The sequence below is a fragment of the Salmo trutta genome, chromosome 3 (genome assembly GCF_901001165.1).
Source record: "Salmo trutta chromosome 3, fSalTru1.1, whole genome shotgun sequence".
Classification (NCBI taxonomy): domain Eukaryota; kingdom Metazoa; phylum Chordata; class Actinopteri; order Salmoniformes; family Salmonidae; genus Salmo; species Salmo trutta.
Window position 1 is genome coordinate 41,940,799 of NC_042959.1, and position 22,394 is coordinate 41,963,192.

The 22,394-nt window shown below is 42.8% G+C and overlaps 1 pseudogene; it reads left to right on the forward strand.

Moving 5' to 3' along the window:
• LOC115165376 (receptor-type tyrosine-protein phosphatase U-like) overlaps positions 1-22,394 on the forward strand; it is a 282,163-nt pseudogene that overhangs the window by 176,994 nt on the left and 82,775 nt on the right.

Below are 22,394 nucleotides of genomic sequence, written 5' to 3' on the forward strand. Positions count from 1 at the left end.
AATGCCTGACAGCTTGAAAGATGTTTTGGACACTACATTGAAAATGGTTAACTTTGTTAAAGCAAGGCCCCTGAACTCACGTGTATAGTGACTTGCGAAAGTATTCACCCCCCCTTGGCATTTTTCCTAGTTTGGGGCCTCACAACCTTGAATTAAAATATATTTTTTGGTTAGTTTGTATCATTTGATTTACACAACATGCCTACCACTTTGAAGATGCAAAATATTTTTTATTGTGAAACAAGTAAGAAATAAGACAGAAAACTTGAGCATGCATAACTATTCACCCCACCCCCAAAAAAGTCAATACTTTGTAGAGCCACCTTTTGCAGCAATTACAGCTACAAGTCTCTTGGGGTATGTCTCTATAAGCTTGGTACATCTAGTCACTGGGATTTTTTCCCCATTCTTCAAGGCAAAACTTCTCCAGCTCCTTCAAGTTGGATGGGTTCCGCTGGTGTACAGCAGCCTTTAAGTCATACCACAGATTCTCAATTGGATGGAGGTCTGGGCTTTGACTAGGCCATTCCAAGACATTTAAATGTTTCCCCATAAACATCTTGAGTGTTGCTTTAGCAGTATGCTTAGTGTCATTGTCTTGCTGGAAGGTGAACCTCCGTCCCAGTCTCAAATCTCTGGAAGACTGAAACAGGTTTCCCTCAAGAATTTCCCTGTATTTAGCGCCATCCATCATTCCTTCAATTCTGACCAGTTTCCCAGTCCCTGCCAAAGAAAAACTTCCCCACAGCATGATGTTGCCACCACCATGCTTCACTGTGGGGATGGTATTCTCGGGGTGATGAGAGGTGTTGGGTTTGCGCCAGACATAGCGTTTATCTTGATTGCCATAAAGCTCAATTTTAGTCTCATCTGACCAGAGTACCTTCTTCCATATGTTTGGGGAGTCTCCCACATGCCTTTTGGCGAACACTTTAAGCAATGGCTTTTTTCTGGCCACTCTTCTGTAAAGCCCAGCTTGGTCGAGTGTACGGCTTAAAGTGGTCCTATGGACTGATACTCCAATCTCCGCTGTGGAGTTTTGCAGCTCCTTCAGGGTTATCTTTGGTGTCTTTGTTGCCTCTCTGATTAATGCCCTCCTTGCCTGGTCCGTGAGTTTTGGTGGTTTGTTGTGGTGCCATATTCTTTCAATTTTTTTATAATGGATTTAATGGTGCTCCGTGGGATGTTCAAAGTTTCTGATATTTTTTTATAACCCAACCCTGATTTGTACTTCTCCACAACTTTGTCCCTGACCTGTTTGGAGAGCTCATTGGTCTTCATGGTGCCACTTGCTTGGTGGTGCCCCTTGCTTAGTGGTTTTGCAGACTCTGGGGCCTTTCAGAACAGGTACTGAGATCATGTGACCGATCATGTGACACTTAGATTGAACACAGGTGGACTTTTTTTAACTAATTATGTGACTTCTGAAGGTAATTGGTTGCAGCAGATCTTATTTAGGGGCTTCATAGCACCACTTGTATCTATTGATTTTTTGTTGTTGAATTTTTTAAGTAAATAATTTCTTCATTTCATTTCACCAATTTGGACTATTTTGTGTATATTAATTACTTAAATTACAAATAAAAATCAATTTAAATTACAGGTTGTAATGCAACAAAATAGGTCAAATGTCAAGGGGGATGAATACTTGTGCAAGGCTGTATTTTCTGCACTATGCAATGATATGGGCAGCGACCATGTAACACTTTTACAACATACAGAAGTGCGCTGGTTATCAAGAGACAAGGTATTGACACATTTTTTAAAAAATGAGAGACGAGCTTAAAGTTCTCTTTACTGACCATCATTTTCACTTGGCTCACCGCTTGCATGATGACAATGTTTTTTCTTGCCTGAATGATCTGAATCTAGGATTACAAGGACTCTCCGCAACTATATTCAATGTGCGGTACAAAATTGAGGGTTTGATTAAGAAGTTGGAGCTCTTTTCTGTCTGCATGTGTATTTAATGGAAAGGGGATACCTGCCTTCAACTGAAATGTGTCTTCCACATTTTACCCAACCTCTGAATCAGAGAGGTGTGGGGGGCTGCCTTAATCGACATCCACGTTTTTGGCACTCGGGGAACAGTGGGTTAACTGCCTTGCTCAGGGGTGGAACGACATATTTTTACTTTGTCAGCTCGGGGATTCAATCCAGCAACTTTCCGGTTACTGGCCCAACACTCTAACCACTAGGCTACCCGCCACCATGTGTATATTGTCTTTATTTATGTTTGCCTGATGTATGTGCTTGTTTTTGTATTGTGCAGGGCTCATTTGTAAAAGTGACTTTAGTCTCAATATGACTTCCCTATTGAAATAAAGGTAAATAATAATGTTCCAGGCTGATCAGTATAGCAGTGTTGGAGAGCTGATATATTGGTCTCCAATGTTGATCCATCATCTCTGCCCCCTCATATCATGTCCTGCAGATGGCCCAACCTCAGTCCCATTACTCACTCTATCCCTAGAGCCTGACACTGCTCTGACAGCGCTTTGATGACACGGCTGAATAGGAGGGTTTGATGCCACGCTAGGCCCCAATCCCTAAACCAGAGGAATGAGATGGAGAGGGAAATAAGGACATGGAGAAATCCTATTCTACTCATCTCCTCTCGTCATTTATATCCTTTGCGTCATCACTTCTCAAAACAGGCTTGAAAGTAGGGAGAGGTGGTAGACGGAGGGAAAGAGAGAGAGAGAGTAAGAAAAAAGAGAGGAGGGGGAGAGAGTGAGTAAAGGCGGGTTTGTGAAGTAGCACCAATCTAATCCATCGATAGATGTGACAGCACGTATTACGTTGAGTTTAGTGATGCGGACCGTTTGGTGGATGACAGCACAGCCCCTAGCCAGAGCAGCACTAAGCTCCCACAGTATCTGCCAGTAAACAATAGCCTCAATCAATTCACAGACTGTCTCCAAGTAATGTGCTCAGTTCTGTAGAAAACTGTACAAAGAATTTTCAGCTCTGGAATTGTTAGTAGCATTATAGTAGTGACATGGTTGTTGCCGTAGCTTTTTTAAATTCAGAATATGTGGGTTATTTTTGGCATGGTGAGTTCTGTCCTGACTTCTGATAACTGATGCATAGCCGTTCTGTAATGCGGCCATAACTCATAGCTGCTCGCTCAGTTACTGCTTCTCTGAGTTGTATTTCACAGGGACTGCAGTGCGAGCCCCTTAACAAGGCTTTTATAAACACCCCTCCCCCACTGCCCCCGCTAACAAGAGGGTAATCAGCCTTTTAATTAGCTTGATCAACTAATTTCAGATCACACAAGCGCTCCCCATTTGGCCCATAGATTGCAGGCACAAAGTAATCATGTCAAATGCAAATAGGCCCATGGAGGACAGTGTTCAGTCTGCAATGTAGAACACATTTTGTTGTGTTTCACCCCTGAGGTGTTTTTGGCTAACATTTATCATATCAGTAATCATGTTGCGACAAAAAACTCATTTTCAGGGATCATTGGCTATTGGAGCAGGTGTTCCGCTAGCGGAACGTCTAGATGTAAGAGTTAACACCCCGGCCGTCCTACAATCTAAGCTGGATGCCCTCAATCTCACACAAATGATTAATGAACCTACCAGGTACAACCCCAAATCCGTAAAAACGTCACCCTCATAGATATCATCCTGACCAACCTGCCCCCTTAAATACACCTCTGCTGTCTTCAACCAGGATCTCAGCGATCACTGCCTCATTGCCTGCGTCCATAATGGGTCTGCGGTCAAACGACCACCCCTCATCACTGTAAAACGCTCCCTAAAACACTTCAGTGAGCAGGCCTTTCTAATTGACATGGGTATCCCGGGTATCCTGGAAGGATATTGACCTCATCCCGTCAGTAGAGGATGCCTGGTTATTCTTTAAAAGTGCTTTCCTCACCATCTTAAATAAGCATGCCCCATTCAAAAAATGTAGAACCAGGAACAGAAATAGCCCTTGGTTCACTCCAGACCTGACTGCCCTTGACCTGCAAAAAAACATCTTGTGGTATACTGCATTAGCATCGAATAGCCCCCCGCGATATGCAACTTTCAGGGAAGTTAGGAACCAATATACACAGGCAGTTAGGAAACCAAAGGCTAGCTTTTAAAAGCAGAAATTTGCATCCTGTAGCTCAAAATCCAAAAAGTTCTGGGACAATGTAAAGTCCTTGGAGAATAAGAGCATCTCCTCCCAGCTACCCACTGCACTGAGGCTAGGAAACACTGTCACCACCAATAAATACACGATAATTGAGAATTTCAATAAGCATTTTTCTACGGCTGGCCATGCTTTCCACCTGGCTACCCCTACCCCGGTCAACAGCACTGCACCCCACAGAGCAACTTGCCCAAGCCTCCCCCATTTCTCCTTCGCCCAAATCCAGATAGCTGATGTTCTGAAAGAGTTGCAAAATCTGGACTCCTACAAATCAGCTGGGCTAGACAATCTGGACCCGCTCTTTCTAAAATTACCCACCGCAATTGTTGCAACCCCTATTAATAGCCTGTTCAACCTCTCTTTCGTATCGTCTGAGATCCCCAAAGATTGGAAAGCTGCCGCGGTCATCCCCCTCTTCAAAGGGGAGACTCTAGACCCAAGCTGTTACAGACCTATATCTATCCTACCCTGCCTTTCAAAGGTCTTCGAAAGCCAAGTCAACAAACAGATCACCGACCATTTCAAATCCCACCGTACCTTCTCCTCTGCAATCTGGTTTCCGAGCTGGTCATGGGTGCACATCAGCCACGCTCATGGTCCTAAACGATATCATAACCGCCATTGATAAAAGACAATACTGTGCAGCCGTATTCATCGACCTGGCCAAGGCTTTCGACTCTGTCAATCACCACATTCTTATCGGCAGACTCAACAGCCTTGGTTTCTGAAATGACTGCCTCGCCTGGTTCACCAACTACTTCTCAGACAGAGTTCAGTGTGTCAAATCGGAGGGTCTCTATGGGGGTGCCACAGGGTTCAATTCTCGGGCCGACTCTTTTCTCTGTATACATCAATGATTTTACTTTTGCTGCCGGTGATACTCTGATCCACCTCTACGCAGACGACACCATTCTGTATACTTCTGGCCCTTCTTTGGACACTGTTAACTAACCTCCTCACGAGCTTTAATGCCATACAACTCTCCTTCCGTGGCCTCCAACTGCTCTTAAATGGAAGTAAAACTAAATGAATGCTCTTCAACCGATCGCTGCCCGCCCCTGCAAATACCTACAGTGAGGGGAAAAAAGTATTGATCCCCTGATGATTTTGTACGTTTGCCCATTGACAAAGAAATGATCAATCTATAATTTTAATGGTGGGTCTATTTGAACAGTGAGAGACAGAATAACAACAAAAAATCCAGAAAAACACAACAAAAATGTTATAAATTGATTTGCATTTTAATGAGGGAAATAAGTATTTTACCCCCTCTCAGAAAGATTTGGCTCCCAGGTGTCTTTTATACAGATAACGAGCTGAGATTAGGACCACACTCTTAAAGGTAGTGATCCTAATCTCAGTTTGTTACCTGTATAAAAGACACCTGTCCACAGAAGCAATCAATCAGATTCCAAACTCTCCACCATGGCCAAGACCAAAGAGCTCTCCAAGGATGTCAGGGACAAGATTGTAGACCTACACAAGGCTGGAATGGGCTACAAGACCATCGCCAAGCAGCTTGGTGAGAAGGTGATAACATTTGGTGCGATTATTCGCAAATGGAAGAAACACAAAAGAACTGTCAATCTCCCTAGGCCTGGGGCTCCATGCAAGATCTCACCTCGTGGAGTTGCAATGATCATGAGAACGGTGAGGAATCAGCCCAGAACTACACGGGAGGATCTTGCCAATGATCTCAAGGCAGCTAGGACCATAGTCAGAAAGAAAACAATTGGTAACACACTACGCCATGAAGGACTGAAATCCTGCAGTGCCCGCGAGGTCCCCCTGCTCAAGAAAGCACATATACATGCCCGTCTGAAGTTTGCCAATGAACATCTGAATGATTCAGAGAACAACTGGGTGAAAGTGTTGTGGTCAGATGAGACCAAAATGGAGCTCTTTGGCATCAACTCAACTCGCCGTGTTTGGAGGAGGAGGAATGCTGCCTATGACCTCAAGAACACCATCCCCACCGTCAAACATGGAGGTGGAAACATTATGCTTTGGGGGTGTTTTTCTGCTAAGGGGACAGGACAAGTTCATCGCACCAAAGGGACGATGGACGGCGCCATGTACCGTCAAATCTTGGGTGAGAGCCTCCTTCCCTCAGCTAGGGCATTGAAAATGGGTCGGATGGGTAATCCATTATGACAATGACCCAAAACACACGGCCAAGGCAACAAAGGAGTGGTTCAAGAAGAAGCACATTAAGGTCCTGGAGTGGCCTAGCCAGTCTCCTGACCTTAATCCCATAGAAAATCTGTGGAGGGAGCTGAAGGTTCGAGTTGCCAAACATCAGCCTCGAAACCTTAATGAGGAGTTGGACAAAATCCCTCCTGACATGTGTGCAAACCTGGTGGCCAACTACAAGAAACATCTGACCTCTATGATTGCCAACAAGGATTTTGCTACCAAGTACTAAGTCATGTTTTACAGGGGGGTCAAATACTCATTTCCCTCATTAAAATGCAAATCAATTTATAACATTTTTGACATGCGTTTTTCTGGATTATTTCGTTAATATTCTGTCTCTCACTGTTCAAATAAACCTACCATTAAAATGATAGATAATTTCTTTGTCAGTGGCAAATGTACAAAAATCAGCAGGGGATCAAATACTTTTTTCTCTCACTGTAGGTGTCTGGTTAGAATGTAAACTCTCCTTCCAGACTCACATTAAGCATCTCCAATCCAAAATTAAATCTAGAATTGGCTTCCTATTTCGCAACAAAGCATCTTCACTCATGGTGCCAAACATACCCTCGTAAAACTGACTATCCTGCCGATCCTTGACTTCGGCGATGTCATTTACAAAATATCCTCCAACACTCTACTCAGCAAATTGATGCAGTCTATCACAGTGCCATCCGCTTTGTCACCAAAGCCCCATATACTACCCACCACTGTGACCTGTACGCTCCTGTTGGCTGGCCCTCGCTTCATATTTATCACCAAACCCACTGGCTCCAGGTCATCTACAAGTCTTTGCTAGGTAATGCCCCGCCTTATCTCAGCTCACTGGTCACCATAGCAGCGCGCGCTCCAGCAGGTATTTTTCACTAGTCACCCCCAAAGCCAATTCCTCTTTTGGCCGCCTTTCCTTCCAGTTCTCTGCTGCCAATGACTGGAACAAATTGCAAAAAAAATAAATAAATAAATAAAATCACTGAAACTGGAGACTCATATCTCCCTCACTAACTTTAAGAATCAGCTGTCAGAGCAGCTCACAGAACATTGCACCTGTACATAGCCCATCTGTAAATTGCCCATCCAACTACCTCATCCCCATTTATTTTTTTGCTCCTTTGCACCCCAGTATCTCTACTTGCACATCTATCACTCCAGTGTTTAATTGCTAAATTGTAATTACTTTGCCACTATGGCCTATTTATTGCCTTACCTCTGTAACAACCGTCGTCAAGAATGGACCAAGGCGCAGCAGGTATGTGGATACTCATGTTTTTTAATAAAAAAAAAAAAGGAGTAAAGTATCCACTGGACAAAAACAATAAAGACGACAGCAACAGAGTCTTGCAGGCACATACACCGCAGTGCAAGGACAAACAACTACCCACAACCCCAAAGAAAAACACACACTACTATATAGGACTCCCAATCAAAGGCAACTCAACACACCTGCCTTCAATTGGGAGTCCAATCACCCACACAACATTTAACACACACAAACCCCCTGCCACATCCTGACCAAAACTAACACAATTACGCCCTCTGCGGGTCAGGACGTGACAACCTCCCTAATCTTACTTCATTTGCACACACTGTATATCGATTTTTTTTTTCTACTGTGTTATTGACTGTACATTTGTTTATTCCATGTGTAACTCTGTGTTCTTGTTTGTGTCACACTGCTTTGCTTTATCTTGGCCAGGTCGCAGTTGTAAATGAGAACTTGTTCTCAAGTGGCCTACCTTGTTAAATAAAGTTGAAAAAATATATATATATGTAAAAATAACTGAAGGTTATGGATGTAGTAAAAGGAAGCCTATTTAGAGTAAAAGGATGAAAAAAGCTGATAAGCATGTTGTAATAAGACTGATTAGCAATAGTATATAGTACTTTTCAGTACAGTGGAATGCAGTTCCAACCACTTCCGACCAACATAGTCCTCAAATGTCACATAGTGTCACGCCCTGACCTGAGAGAGACGTTTTTCTCTGTTTCGTTAGGTCAGGGTGTGATATGGGGTGGGCATTCTATGTATTTTATTTCTATGTTTTGGCCGGGTATGGTTTCCAATCAGAGGCAGCTGTCTATCGTTTGCTCTGATTGGGAGACATACTTAGGCAGCCTTTTCCCACCTGCTTTTTGTGGGTAGTTGTTTTCTGTTTTGTATTATGTGACCTGACAGAACTGTTGGCTTTCGTTTTGTTTCTTTTGTTAAAGTGTTTCGTATTATTAAATAATTATCATGAACACTCACCACGCTGCGCTTTGGTCCCCTCCTTTCGACAGCCGTAACACATAGTGGATGGAGGAAATACAGCTACAGTGTATAGAAGCAATAATAATATTAAAATAAACTCACAGCCTCCTACCCTGTCTTTTTCCCACAGTTCCCCCCTCCCCTATCGCGCCCCCACAGCTGCTGCGAGCGGGCTCCACATATCTGATTATCCAGCTCAACACCAACTCCATCCTGGGAGATGGCCCTATTATCAGGAAGGAGATTGAGTACCGGGCCAGCCAATCACCTTGGTCCGAGGTCCATGGGGTCAACATGGTCACCTACAAGCTGTGGCACCTGGACCCAGACACGGAGTATCACATAAGTGTGTTGCTGACCCGGCCCGGAGAGGGCGGCACCGGACCACCTGGACCACCCCTCGTCTGCAGGACTAAGTGTGCAGGTGAGGGACTGGGCGGTGTGACAAGGTCTAGATAAGCTTGTACAGTATGTGACATTCTCATAGTTGGCAGTGTTTGGTAACAGATTATTTTTGGTAATACTTTTGGTTATTAACCACTTGCAAATCCTTGATAAAATCTTACCATATCATACTTTTAAAGCCACATACATTTTTAAATGATTTGCAATTTTTATTGTAAGATCATTCTAGTTTTCTTGGTCTTGGTATGTTTCTAGTCTTGATAAATAGAGGGAAGTGTAGAGGGAAATGTGTCACTCTACAAGCCATTTGCTTCCTTTGTGGACTTTACCTCCGAAACGCTCCTCATATTTTTTGGTAATTTTAGACAGAATATATCTTCAGACTATTCAAAGTACAGATGCCCAACAGCTAGACGCTCAGACTTTATTCAATATCAGAGTAAGTGCTTCATTATATTGTTGAATTTGAAAAGTGGAATAACAGACCATGGACTGTGGCGATAATGTGGCAAAATTGTATTCCAGACTGAAACCCCTCTGTGAGATTGAGAGGTGGTCTTTGTAAAAATATAATTTGTTCTGGAAGAAAACAACTAACACACACACACATACACACACACACGCACGGACACTCAACCACAAAATTAATGCCTATTTCCTGTGGCCATTTGTCCCATGTCTTCTACAGTCATCAGTCTTTAATATGCACAGTGATATCTTCCCACCACAAACCATCTCTCACACCCCCCTCCCTGTTCCACCAACCATAGCCTCCATGTCCTCTCTCTGATGACACATTAAGCACACTCACTCTCTTTTCCCAATAGCCACAGACAGTAAAATAGAGAGAGCCCAGAGCCAGCTCTTACTCAAAAACACAGAAACAAATATAAAATGAGAGGAAGTAGAGATACACAAGGAAAATGTTTTTATATTTTCAAAGAGATAGACAGGGAAAGAGGAGAGGGAATGTTATAGTTGTGACGTGAGAGAGGATGCACACACTGTTCTAATGTAAATGTATTTTAGTGGCACCATTGTATCCTGTCTGTCATGTTTTTTTCCTCCAGATAACTGTCTCAGATATCAAAGCCTGACCTCTTGCCCTGTAATTTCCCAAGCTGTTGTTTTCACAACATAAGGGTTAGGTTGTTGTGTCTACTTATTTGTTCTGTTGGTGGCCTGATCCTGATTCACACACCTTCACATACTCCCCATCCATCACCAGGTCCACCCTCCATGAGTCTCTAATCACCACCATGACACCCTTGAGTTCCTTTGACCCCTGTCCCCCAGACCATCTGGTCTAGAACCCACACTGACCCCACATTTCATCATTGCCTTATGATCCTCCTCACCTTTGTTGGGCTGCTTAGGTCTAAGCATAAGGACATATGTGGTCTTGTCACAGTGGGGATCTCTGGGAGTGTGCTAGTTACCAGAGTGAACAGATGGGAGGCTTGGACCCTCTGGGTGTTATTCTGACTAAAGTAAATTTCTTCTCCAAAAAAAGTGTTGCCATGGACTGGGTATGTTCTGCTGTTCCGTGTGAACAATGCCTCTCTTCCTGGCTTGCTCTGACCTATATAGTGGAGCCCGGACGTCCTCCTGTGAGTGCTGTAAAACTAATGGCCGTGAATATGAACATGGTCTCCGCCCGCCTCTGATGGCCAGCCAGGTGTGCTTGATGAGCCATCACTGTGATTATCAGCAGGGCTGCATTATCGTAGCTCTAAGCCCCTCAAGTAAATCACAGAGGAGACACGTTATTTCCAAACCACGTTAATAGGCTTCCACCTGCTTCTGGGTCACTGAGCCTTCTGGAGAGCCCCCTGCCACCAAACCTCTCTGCCGAGCGAGGGGCTTCATGCCGGTGCCCGACTAAAATTAGGAACATTACAGAGAGTGCTCATGCCTTTCACAGCTCGTCTTCCATGCCCATTATGGCAGCCTCTCTGTCAGTGACTGCATCTTGCTTCATTCCTCCTTCATCTCCCATCTCCCCTGTGGTTAAGTCTCCACAGACTCCCTCCACAGCTTAGCACCAACCCAGGCCAAGGACAACCCTGTCCACAGTTAATCCCATGGATCAGTATTAGTGGGGGTAATAAACCAGAAGCTCTCCCCTTCCTTTCCTCTCATTTCTATACTGTGAGGAATAAGCATGTCGCTCTGGGCCATGTTGGGGATACTGCAACCCCTCTCCGAAGGCTGCCAGGGATTGTGCGTTGCACACAGTCGAGTGTGGCATGCAGGCAAATTGACTGGGCAAGGGAAAGGGTGTTGGCACAAAAGTCAAATTTGATGAAAATCCACAATGGGCACACTGTGGCCTCTTCTGTGTTTTTTATTTTCATCAGTTTGTCAGTTTAAAGCCCCTCTTTATTTGGCTTTGAGACTGTGCAGACTATCAATTACACCATAACGACAATCCTCAATCAAATTGAACAATTGTTCAAACATTTCCTGCCGCGTCTAATGTACCACTACTTGATTACTCAGCCCACATATATTTTTCTGCTGTCACAAACTGATGTTCAGAACAATGCAGTGGTCATGCATCCTTCTAGACCGAAATGCAAAAAAAAACATGTGGAAAGTAAACTGGTGACTGTGGAAAGGCTTAAGTATAGATTGCCAGTGTCATGAAATTCTGCTTCAGTGAGAAAGATAATGAATAGGAAGGGATAAATGGGATAAGGGAAGGATAAATTACCTTTTGAGTGGTGAGTTAGTGTGTGTGCATGTGCCTGTTTGTGCTCGTATGTGTCCTTGCATATTTAGAGAGAGCACCTTTCAAATCCATCTCCTTTGATTACTGACTTTGTTCCTTTAAGCTTCCCCTCGCTTATCGATGCATTAGCTCCATTGTTTTAGTTCTCAGCACAAATAGCTGCAGTAAGAGAAGAATCCCTTTGAGTGCGATAGTCAGTGCAGGAATGAAGACGTTGGCTGGTATAACCTTACTCTTCTCACTGCTGAGCCCTCCGCTCCATATCTCCTCTGTCACTCTCCTCCGCCATTAGTCATGAATCCCTATTAACAGAACAAAGAAATACAATACATTATGTGGAATACTGTTTGACAAAAAGGCATCAATAATGGGCTGTGACAAATGCCTCCATTGGTAGTGTGTTGCCCGAGATTGTCCTTGGCTCACCCCTGTAGCCTGTATCTCTTACTGCAACACTGACTGGCTTGTGCTTGAAGGCACAGAGGCTTCTCAGTACCTCTGTATCCCTCTATCTGTCTCTGCTGAGGGAGGAATAGAAAGACAAGGCTTTCATTCTCTCTGCTTGAGTCAAAGGAAACGGGGTTGACCCCAAACCCAGCAGTGACCAGAAGTAACTGGGTGACTGCTAAAAACAAGCAGCCTATCCAAAATGACCCAGCAATAAAGATAACTGGTGCATTTCGTAATTTACACTGTGTTTAAACCGTTTTTATTTAAGCTTTATTTAACCAGGTTAGTCTCTTGCGATAAAAACATGTTTTCAAAAGAAGACCTGGACCTAGTTGATAACATTGCCTTCTCTCTCTTCCTTTCCCTCCCTTCTTCCTACATTCCCTCTGTTAGAACCCACACGGGCCTTGCGAAGTCTCACAGCCTCAGAGATCCAGTCCAGGCAGCTGACCCTGCAGTGGGAGACGCTGGCCTACAACTTGACCCGCTGCCACACCTACTCTGTGTCCCTGTGCTACCGCTATGCCACCACAGGGGGCGGCGGTGGGCACAACACAACTGTGCGCGAGTGCCTGGCGGTTGAGCACAATGCCTCACGCTTCACCCTGCGCGACCTGCCGGCCTACCACTCCATCCAGGTCCGTTTGGCGCTCGCCAACCCTGAGGGCAAGAAGGAGGGGCGGGAGGTCACCTTCCAGACTGAAGAGGACAGTAAGTGATGGGAGAATGTTGGAGACATATACTGTACGTAGCAGCTCATACAGGGTACATATTCATAGAAACCAGAATAACATGGGAGAATGTTTGAGACATAAAAAGGAACTGATACGTACAGGGCACATATTCATAGGAAGTAGAATGATAGGAACCGTCTTGTGTTAGAGTGCCCTAATTGGCTGCTTTCCAACCTCCTCACATGACTGTCTACCTTCTCAATCCCTGCTTCCCAGAGACCTGTAAGAAACATTTGGCTGTTTTAGTGACAGACTGTTCAGGGATCACTTTGGTGTCTGTCTAGGTTGTGGTGAAACGTCTGTGAGACCAAAATAACCGAAAGTACCAAGGGAGTCATCCAAAACCTTTCTCCGGAGGGTATTATCTCTGCTCTATAATGCCATTCAAATGGGAAAAGATTCTAGCTGTCTATACAGTTTGTCTATACAGTTGGGATTGATAACACTGGGTCAGTCAACATCAGTAGCTACACTTTGATTGAAGGGATTCATAACAATCATGGTTCGTCTCCTGTCCCATGCAGTTGTGTCTCAGTAGACTAGAATAAAAGCATTGTGACCATCTCCAAGAGGCTGCATCAGCATACCAAAGGATCTGTCTCATTTCTCAAATGAAAATGAAGCCAGAGAGAACGGATTTTCCCCCATATCTCTCAATATATTCCTTTTGAGCCAAGGCAGCCAACAGCCTCTGTGCATAGCAGATGCCTGGCTGAAGGACAGATATATTTTTCCATTAAAAAGAAACTAAACGAACGCACTGTTTTCACACCAAAGGGAGAAAGAAAAAAAGTGTGTGTGAGAGAGCGAATGAGAATGAGAGAGAGAGACTAATGGGGATTGTGGTCTGGAATAGAAAACCACAGTGCACAGAGGCTACTATAAAAACAGTTAGCATTGTTTTATAGGGGTGTGTCTAGGCCAGGCTTCCCCTGGTGTCCAGGCCAGACAGAGTTTTAACAGCATTCAGCATTTATACATCACTGGCCATCAGCTGAGGATGCATTTAATCACCACATTTCACTGAGGTATTTTGATATTTTGAAGGCATTCGACTCATGGTACAATAGAAATGCCCTGTCCACTATAGTACAATAATTATACTTGTATGTATTATGGATTCCATTAGCTGCTGCCAAAGCAGCAGCTACACTTCCTGGGGTCCAGCAAAATTAAGGCAGTTTATACAATTTTAAAACATTACAATACATTCACAGATTTCACAACAAAATGTGTGCCCTCAGGCCCCTACTCCACCATTACCACATATCTACAGTACTAAATCCATGTAGTGTATGCATGTGTCTGTGCCAATGTTTGTGTTGCTTCACAGTCCCCGCTGTTCCATAAGGTGTTTTTTTAATCTGTTTTTTAAATGTAATTTTACTGCTTGCATCAGTGACTTGATGGAGATAGAGCCATGACTAAATGGAACTATGTAGTGATGAAGTCAATCTCTCCTCCACTTTCAGCCAGGAGAGATTGACATCTCTAATATTAGCTCTCTGTGTACATCCAAGGGCCAGCCGTGCTGCCCTGTTCTGAGCCAATTGCAATTTTCCTAAGTCCTTTTTTGTGGCACCTGACCACACGACTGAACAGTAGTCAAAGTGCGACAAAACTAGGGCCTGTAGGACCTGCCTTGTTGATAGTGTTGTTAAGAATGCAGAGCATCGTTTTATTATAGACAGACTTCTCCCCATCTTAGCTACAACTGCATCAATATGTTTTGACCATGACAGTTCTTGTGTTGTGTTCTTGTGTTACTCCAAGCAGTTTAGTCATCTCAACTTGCTAAATTTCCACATTATGTATTACACGGTTTAGTTGAGGTTTAGGGTTTAGTGAGTGTTTTGTTCCAAATTATGTGCTTTTAGTTTTATAAATATTTAGGGCTAACTTATTCCTTGCCACCCACTCTGAAACTAACTGCAGCTCTTTGTTGAGTGTTGCAGTCATTTCAGTTGCTGTAGTAGCTGACGTGTATAGTGTTGAGTCATCCACGTACATAGAAACTCTGGCTTTACTCAGTCAGTGGCATGTCTTTAGTAAAGATTGAAAAAAGTAAGGGGCCTAGACAGCTGCCCTGGGGAATTCCTGATTCTACCTGGATTATGTTGGAGAGGCTTCCATTAATGAACACCCTTTGTGTTCTGTTAGACAGATAACTATTTATCCACATTATAGCCGAGGGTGTAAAGCCATAACACATAAGTTTTCCAGCAGCAGACTATGATCAATAATGTCAAAAGCTGCACTGAAGTCTAACAAGACAGCCCCCACAATAATTGTATCATCAATTTCTCTCAGCCAATCATCAGTCATTTGTGTACGTGCTGTGCTTGTTGAGTGTCCTTCCCTATAAGCATGCTAAAATTATGTTGTCAAACTGTAAAATAGCATTGTATCTGGTCAAACACCATTTTTTTCCAGAAGTTTACTAAGGGTTGGTAACAGGTTGATTGGTCAGCTATTTGAGCCAGTAAAGCGGGCTTTACTATTCTTGGGTAGTGGAATGACTTTAGCTTCCCTCCAGGCCTGAGGGCACACGCTCTCTAGTAGGCTTACATTGAAGATGTGGCAAATAGGAGTGGCATTATCGTCTGCTATTATCCTCAGTAATTTTCCATTGTTGATAGACAACAATTATTTTTTCACCTATTCCACACTGACTTTACGGAATTCGTAAATTTAATGATTTGGTCCAATATACTTGGATGTGTAGTGTCAGCGTTTGTTGCTAGCATGTCATCCCTAAGTTTGCTTATCTTGCCATGAAAAAGTAATTCATGTAGTTTGCAATTCAGTGGGCTTTGTGATGAATGAGCCATCTGATTCAATGAATGAAGGAGCCGACTTGGCTTTTTTCCCCCCCAAAATGTCATTTAAGGTGCCCCAAAGCTTTTTACTATCATTCTTTATATAATTTATCTTTGTTTCATAGTGTAGTTTCTTTTTCTTTTTATTAAGTTTAGTGATTGATTTCTCAATTTGCAGTACGTTTGCCAATCAGTTGGGCTGCCAGACTTAATTACCATACCTTTTGCCTCATCACTTTCAACCATACAATTCTTCAATTCCTCATCAATCCAAGGGGATTTAACAGTTTTTACAGTCATTTTCCTAATGGTTGCATGCTTATTAGTAACTGGAATAAGTAGTTTCATAAATGTGTCAAGTGCAGTGTCTGGTTGCTCCTCATTACACACCACAGACCAGCAAATATTCTTCACATCATCAACATATGAATCACTACAAAACTTGTTATATGACCTCTTATACACTATATTAGGCCAAGACTTTGGAAATTTGCTTTTCCTAGATATGGCTATTATATTTTGATCATTTCATCCTATGGATTTGGATACTGCTTTAAAGCAAATATCTGCAGCTTAGTAAAAATGTGATCAATACATGTTGTTGATTTAATTCCTGTGCTGTTTGTAACTACCCTGGTAGGTTGACTGACAACCTGATCCAGGTTGCAGGCACTGGTTACAGTTTGAAGTTTTTTTCCTGAGTGGGCATCTTGATGATAGCAAGTCAATATTTAAATCACCCAGAAAATATACTTATCAGTTGATATCACATACATTATCAAGCATTTCACACACATTATCCAGATACTGACTGTTAGCACTTGGTGGTCTATAGCAGCTTACCACAAGAATGGGCTTTAGGTGAGGCAGATGAACCTGTAGCCATATTACTTTAACAGTATTTAGCATTAGATCGTCTCTACGCTTTACAGGAATGTGGTTCTGAATATAGACCGCAACACCGCCTCCGTTGGCATTTCTGTCTTTTCGGTAGATGTTATAACCATGTATTGCTACCACTGTATCATCAAAGGTATCATCTAAGTGAGTTTCAGAGATAGTCAGAATATGAATGTCATCTGTTTACAAGCAAGTTATTGACTTCATGGATCTTGTTTCTTAGGCTACATATGTTAAAATGGGCTATTTTTATAACTTTTCTGGGTTGTTTGATTTGTTTTTAATGCTTTACTGTGAAGCTTATCAGAGGTAGACTTACTCATGTTATTTACATTGGAGCTGAGGTCTTCCTAGTATTGCACACCGCCACAGTGCTAAAAGTGTAACTCTGGTTTATAGGCTCATGATTACTGCTTACAATAGCTGTAGGATGAACAGATGTATTCAGTGCAGTTAGGGGTACATACATTAAATTACTTACATTGTGTTTGCCAATGCCCCTAAGATTACATTTACATTTGATGCAGCGTTGTGACGACTCATTGTCACAATGGTAGTGATTAACTGAGCTGGTCTTGGATCATTTACCAGTCATTGTTTCAATGCAACCTTGAAATGTGTGGACAGAGTCCAGGAGCCAAGATGATTTGGATGGATGCCATCATTCCTGAAGAGTATCTTCTGTTTCCAGAAGGTGTCAAAGTTATCAATAAAAGTGACTCCAGCAGAGCTACAGTAGTCTTCATGTCACTGTCAGACTCAGTACTCAAATAAATTTATTTTGGGGTCTCTATATTATGTAATATGAACCTGATCAGTCTGATTGTAAGTACTTGATTTTTACTATAGTGATTACTCTACTTCAGTGGTTTTATATCCATCAATCATCTCCTATTCTCTTTGCTTGTACACTCTCTGACACAAAATATAGTCCTTAATGTCCCACATGATGCAGAATTCTAAGTTCTAAGGCTAACATTGTAAGAGAAACTCAGTGACATTGAACACTGAATATGATATTGACATTATGAGATACTTGCCATGATTTTGCTGCTTCAATTTCCTGACCTGTTGCTTGTTTCCCATAGTTCCCGGTGGCATCACCCCTGAATCGCTGACCTTCACTCCCCTGGAAGACATGATCTTCCTCAAGTGGGAGGAGCCAGTGGAACCCAATGGTCTCATCACCCAATATGAGGTAAGGATGCTTCCCACTCTGCTCAATGCCCTCCAATCATCTTCCTCTAAACATCTCCTCCCAAAATTCTCAGGTTCACCCTCCTGACCATCATATCCTATTAGAGTTTGTAGTGATTGATTGGTGTAGTTTAGGTCAGCAAGAGCAGTGTCACAGGCATTGATTAGCACAGGTAAGTTCTAGGAGAGAAATGTCACAGAACTTTTCAAACAGAGAGTTAGAAACAAGGACAGAACAATAGCTATATTTTACAGGTGGCTGTTAATTGACGTAAAAGACACAACACAGCTGTTTGACGTTAAGAATACAGGCAGAAGCTACAGTACATATCAGCCTCTCTATATGTGTGGTTGTGTATGGCATTTTTTTACAGGCTCATAGTCCATCCCCAGAGCGCTCTCTGTTTCTCTCCGCTCATCTAACAGTACATCTAGAGCTAGCAAATAGTCTGGCACATTGTCACCAAGAGGAAAAATATTTATCAGCATATACTGTAGCACTGCCAGTCATCATCATGTTTTTCACCCTCATTTATTAGCACTAATTTATTCATGCTAATTTTGGAGTAGGTCGCAGATGAAAACAGACAATTGGTAACGTTAGTCTCGCTTTCACCCTTTTGTCTTCACCTATGGTAGGGGCTCATTACAGTATTACCTATACCAGCCTCAAGCCTTCACCCAGCCCTCTCTCTTTCAATGTCATCTCAAGGAGGATATTATTAAATGGGATTTGTGGTTTGACATATAAAGTGGATGGATTTTCTCTCTGTAGCATCCTGATTTCTCTGAGCTGACAAAGAGAGCTTTTAGACAGAGCCACAGAAGGAATCCTCTTCATTTCTCTCCCATTAAAGCTTTGACCAGTCTCCCTGAGCCCATCGATCACCACGACTCCAGCCTCACAAGCCCCTCCTTGGTCCTCTTTGCTCTTTCTGAAGGCTATTATCGGCTTTTACGTTGGCTTTTTTATGAGGAACTCATAGGTCTCTGTGTGTACTGTGTACAGTCATTGGCTGTCTTCACAGTTACCACGCCTGCATGGGCATATCGTGCTTTTAAAATAATCTGCATAGTCTGGTTCAATAGTTTGGTTCAAGTCAGTGGGAAGCAAGTCGTGTCTGTGTTATTTAACATTCCCAGTTTTTACATTACTCTCTGACCCCACATGGGTGGAATCCCATAAGACAGTTTGACTGGGTGGGGAAAAAATTGCTTCCAACAGCATCAATATTTCACACAGAACACATTTCCACATTAGCATGAATGTCCTTCAGGCTTGACCATTATGAATTGATGAGCAAGCCAGACAATATCATTAACATCTTGTTATCCTCTCTAGGGTGTGTGGGACAAAATCGTCCCACCTACTCAACAGCCAGTGGAATCCCGTGGCGCGTTATTCAAATACCTTAGAAATGCTATTACTTCAATTTCTCAAACATATGATTATTTTACACCATTTTAAAGACAAGACTCTCTTTAATCTAACCACACTGTCCGATTTCAAAAAGGCTTTACAACGAAAGCAAAACATTACATTATGTCAGCAGAGTACCCAGCCAGAAATAATCAGACACCCGTTTTTCAAGCTAGCATATAATGTCATAAAAAACAAAACCACAGCTAAATGCAGCACTAACCTTTGATGATCTTCATCAGATGACACGCCTAGGACATTGTTATACAATACATGCATGTTTTGTTCAATCAAGTTCATATTTATATCAAAAACCAGCTTTTTACATTAGCATGTGACGTTCAGAACTAGCATTCCCACCGAACACTTCCGGTGAATTTACTAAATTACTCACGATAAACATTCACAAAAAACATAACAATTATTTTAAGAATTATAGATACAGAACTCCTCTATGCACTCGCTATGTCCGATTTTAAAATAGCTTTTCGGTGAAAGCACATTTTGCAATATTCTAAGTAGATAGCCCGGCATCACAGGGCTAGCCATTTAGACACCCACCAAGTTTAGCCCTCACCAAAGTCAGATTTACTATAAGAAAAATGTTATTACCTTTGCTGTTCTTCGTCAGAATGCACTCCCAGGACTTCTACTTCAATAACAAATGTTGGTTTGGTTCAAAATAATCCATAGTTATATCCAAATAGCGGCGTTTTATTCGTGCGTTCAAGACACTATCCAAGGGTGACGAAGGGTTACGTGCCCGACGCGTTTTGTGACAAAAAAATTCGAAATATTCCATTACCGTACTTCGAAGCATGTCAACCACTGTTTAAAATCAATTTTTATGCTATTTTTCTTGAAAAAAAGCGATAATATTCCGACCGGGAAACCGTGTTTTAGTACAAAGAGAGAAAGTAAACATGGAGTCGACTCGTGCACGCGCCTCAGTCTCATAGTACTCTGACCGACCACTATCCAAATGCGCTAATGTTTTTCAGCCAGGGCCTGCAAAGCCACCATTCAACTTTTTGCCGCCTTCTGAGAGCCCATGGGAGCCGTAGGAAGTGTCACGTAACAGCAGAGATCCCCTGTTTTGGATAGAGATGATCAAGAAGGCTAAGAAATGGTCAGATAGGGTACTTCCTGTACAGAATCTTCTCAGGTTTTGGCCTGCCAAATTAGTTCTGTTATACTCACAGACACCATTCAAACAGTTTTAGAAACTTTGGAGTGTTTTCTATCCAAAGCTAATAATTATATGCATATTTTTGTTTCTGGGCAGGAGTAATAATCAGATTAAATCGGGTACGTTTTTTTATCCGGCCGTGAAAATACTGCCCCCCATCCATAACAGGTTAACTGCCTTGTTCAGGGGCAGAACGACAGATTTTTATCTTGTCGGCTCGGGGATTCTGTCTAGCAAACTTTCGGTTACTGGCCCAATGCTCTAAACACTAGGCTACCTGCCGCCACATTTACAGTGCATTCGGAAAGTATTCAGACCCCTTCCCATTTTCCACATTTTGTTACGTTACAGCCTTATTCTAAAATGAATAAAATAAATGTTTTCCATCAATCTACAGACAATACCCCACAATGACAATCGAAACAGGTTTTTAGAAATGTTTGCAAATGTATTAAAAATAAAAAACAGACAAGCTTTACTTTTTTTGCAATTATTTCTGAGAGCATGTTTTATTTACTTTGTGGAGAAACTACCTTTCAACTTTTGTTCAATTGATTTTCTCTGAGGATTCACATCTGACTTTGAAAATTGTGCTGCTGCTGTAAGTCAATGTACTGATTGGCAATTTTGCTTTTCAAATGAAATTGTATTAATCACGTGCTTAGTAGACAACAGGTGTATGCAGACCCTTTGCAATGAGACAACATTTTTTGTTCAGATGCATCATGTTTCCATTGATCAGATGCATCATGTTTCCATTGATCAGAGATGTTTCTACAACTTGATGGGAATCCACCTGTGGTAAATAAAATTGATTGGACATAATTTGGAAAGGCACACACCTGTCTATATAAGTTCCCACAGTCAACAATGCATGTCAGAGCAAAAACCAAGCCATGAGGTCGAAGGAATTGTCCATAGAGCTCCGAGACAGGATTGTGACGAGGCACAGATCTGGGGTAGGGTACCAAAACATTTCTGCAGCATTGAACGTCCCCAAGAAGACAGTGGCCTCCATCATTCTTAAATGGAAGAAGTTTGTAACCACCCAGACTCTTCCTAGAGCTGGCCACCCGGCCAAACTGAGCAATTGGGGGAGAAGGGCCTTGCTTAGGGAGGTGACGAAGAACCCGATAGTCACTCTGACAGAGCTCCAGAGTTCCTCTGTGGAAATGGGAGAACCTTCCAGAAGGGCAACCATCTCTGCAGCACTCCACCAATCAGGCCTTTATGGTAGAGTGGCCAGACAGAAGGCACTCCTCAGTAAAAGGCACATGACAGCCCGCTTGGCGTTTGCCAAAAGGCTCCTAAAGGACTCTCAGACCATGAGAAACAAGTAACTGGTCTGATGAAACCAATATTGAACTCTTTGGCCTGAATACTAAATGTCACATCTGGAGGAAACCTGGCAACGTCCCTAAGGTGAAGCATGGTCATGGCAGCCTTATGCTGTGGGGATGTTTTTCAGCGGCAGGGACTGGGAGACTAGTCAGGATCGAGGGAAAGATGAATGGAGCAAAGTACAGAGAGACCCTTGATGAAAACCTGCTCCAGAGCGCTGAGGACCTCAGACTGGGGCAAAGGTTCACCTTCCAACAGAACAACGACTCTAAGCACACAACCAACACACTGCAGGAGTGGCTTCGGGACAGGTCTCTGAATGTCCTTGAGTGGCCAGACTTGAACCTGATCAAACATTTCTGGAGAGACCTGAAAGTAGCTGTGCCCACAACTCTCCCCATCCAACCTGACAGAGCTTGAGGGTCTGCAGATAAGAATGGGAGAAACTCCCCAAATACAGGTGTGCCAAGCTTGTAGCGTCCTACCCAAGAAGAATTGAGGCTGTAATCGCTGCCATATTTGCAAGCATTTCTTTAAACCTATTTTTGCTTTTTCATTTTGGGGTATTGTGTAGATTAATGAGGGGAAAAAACTATTGAATCCAAT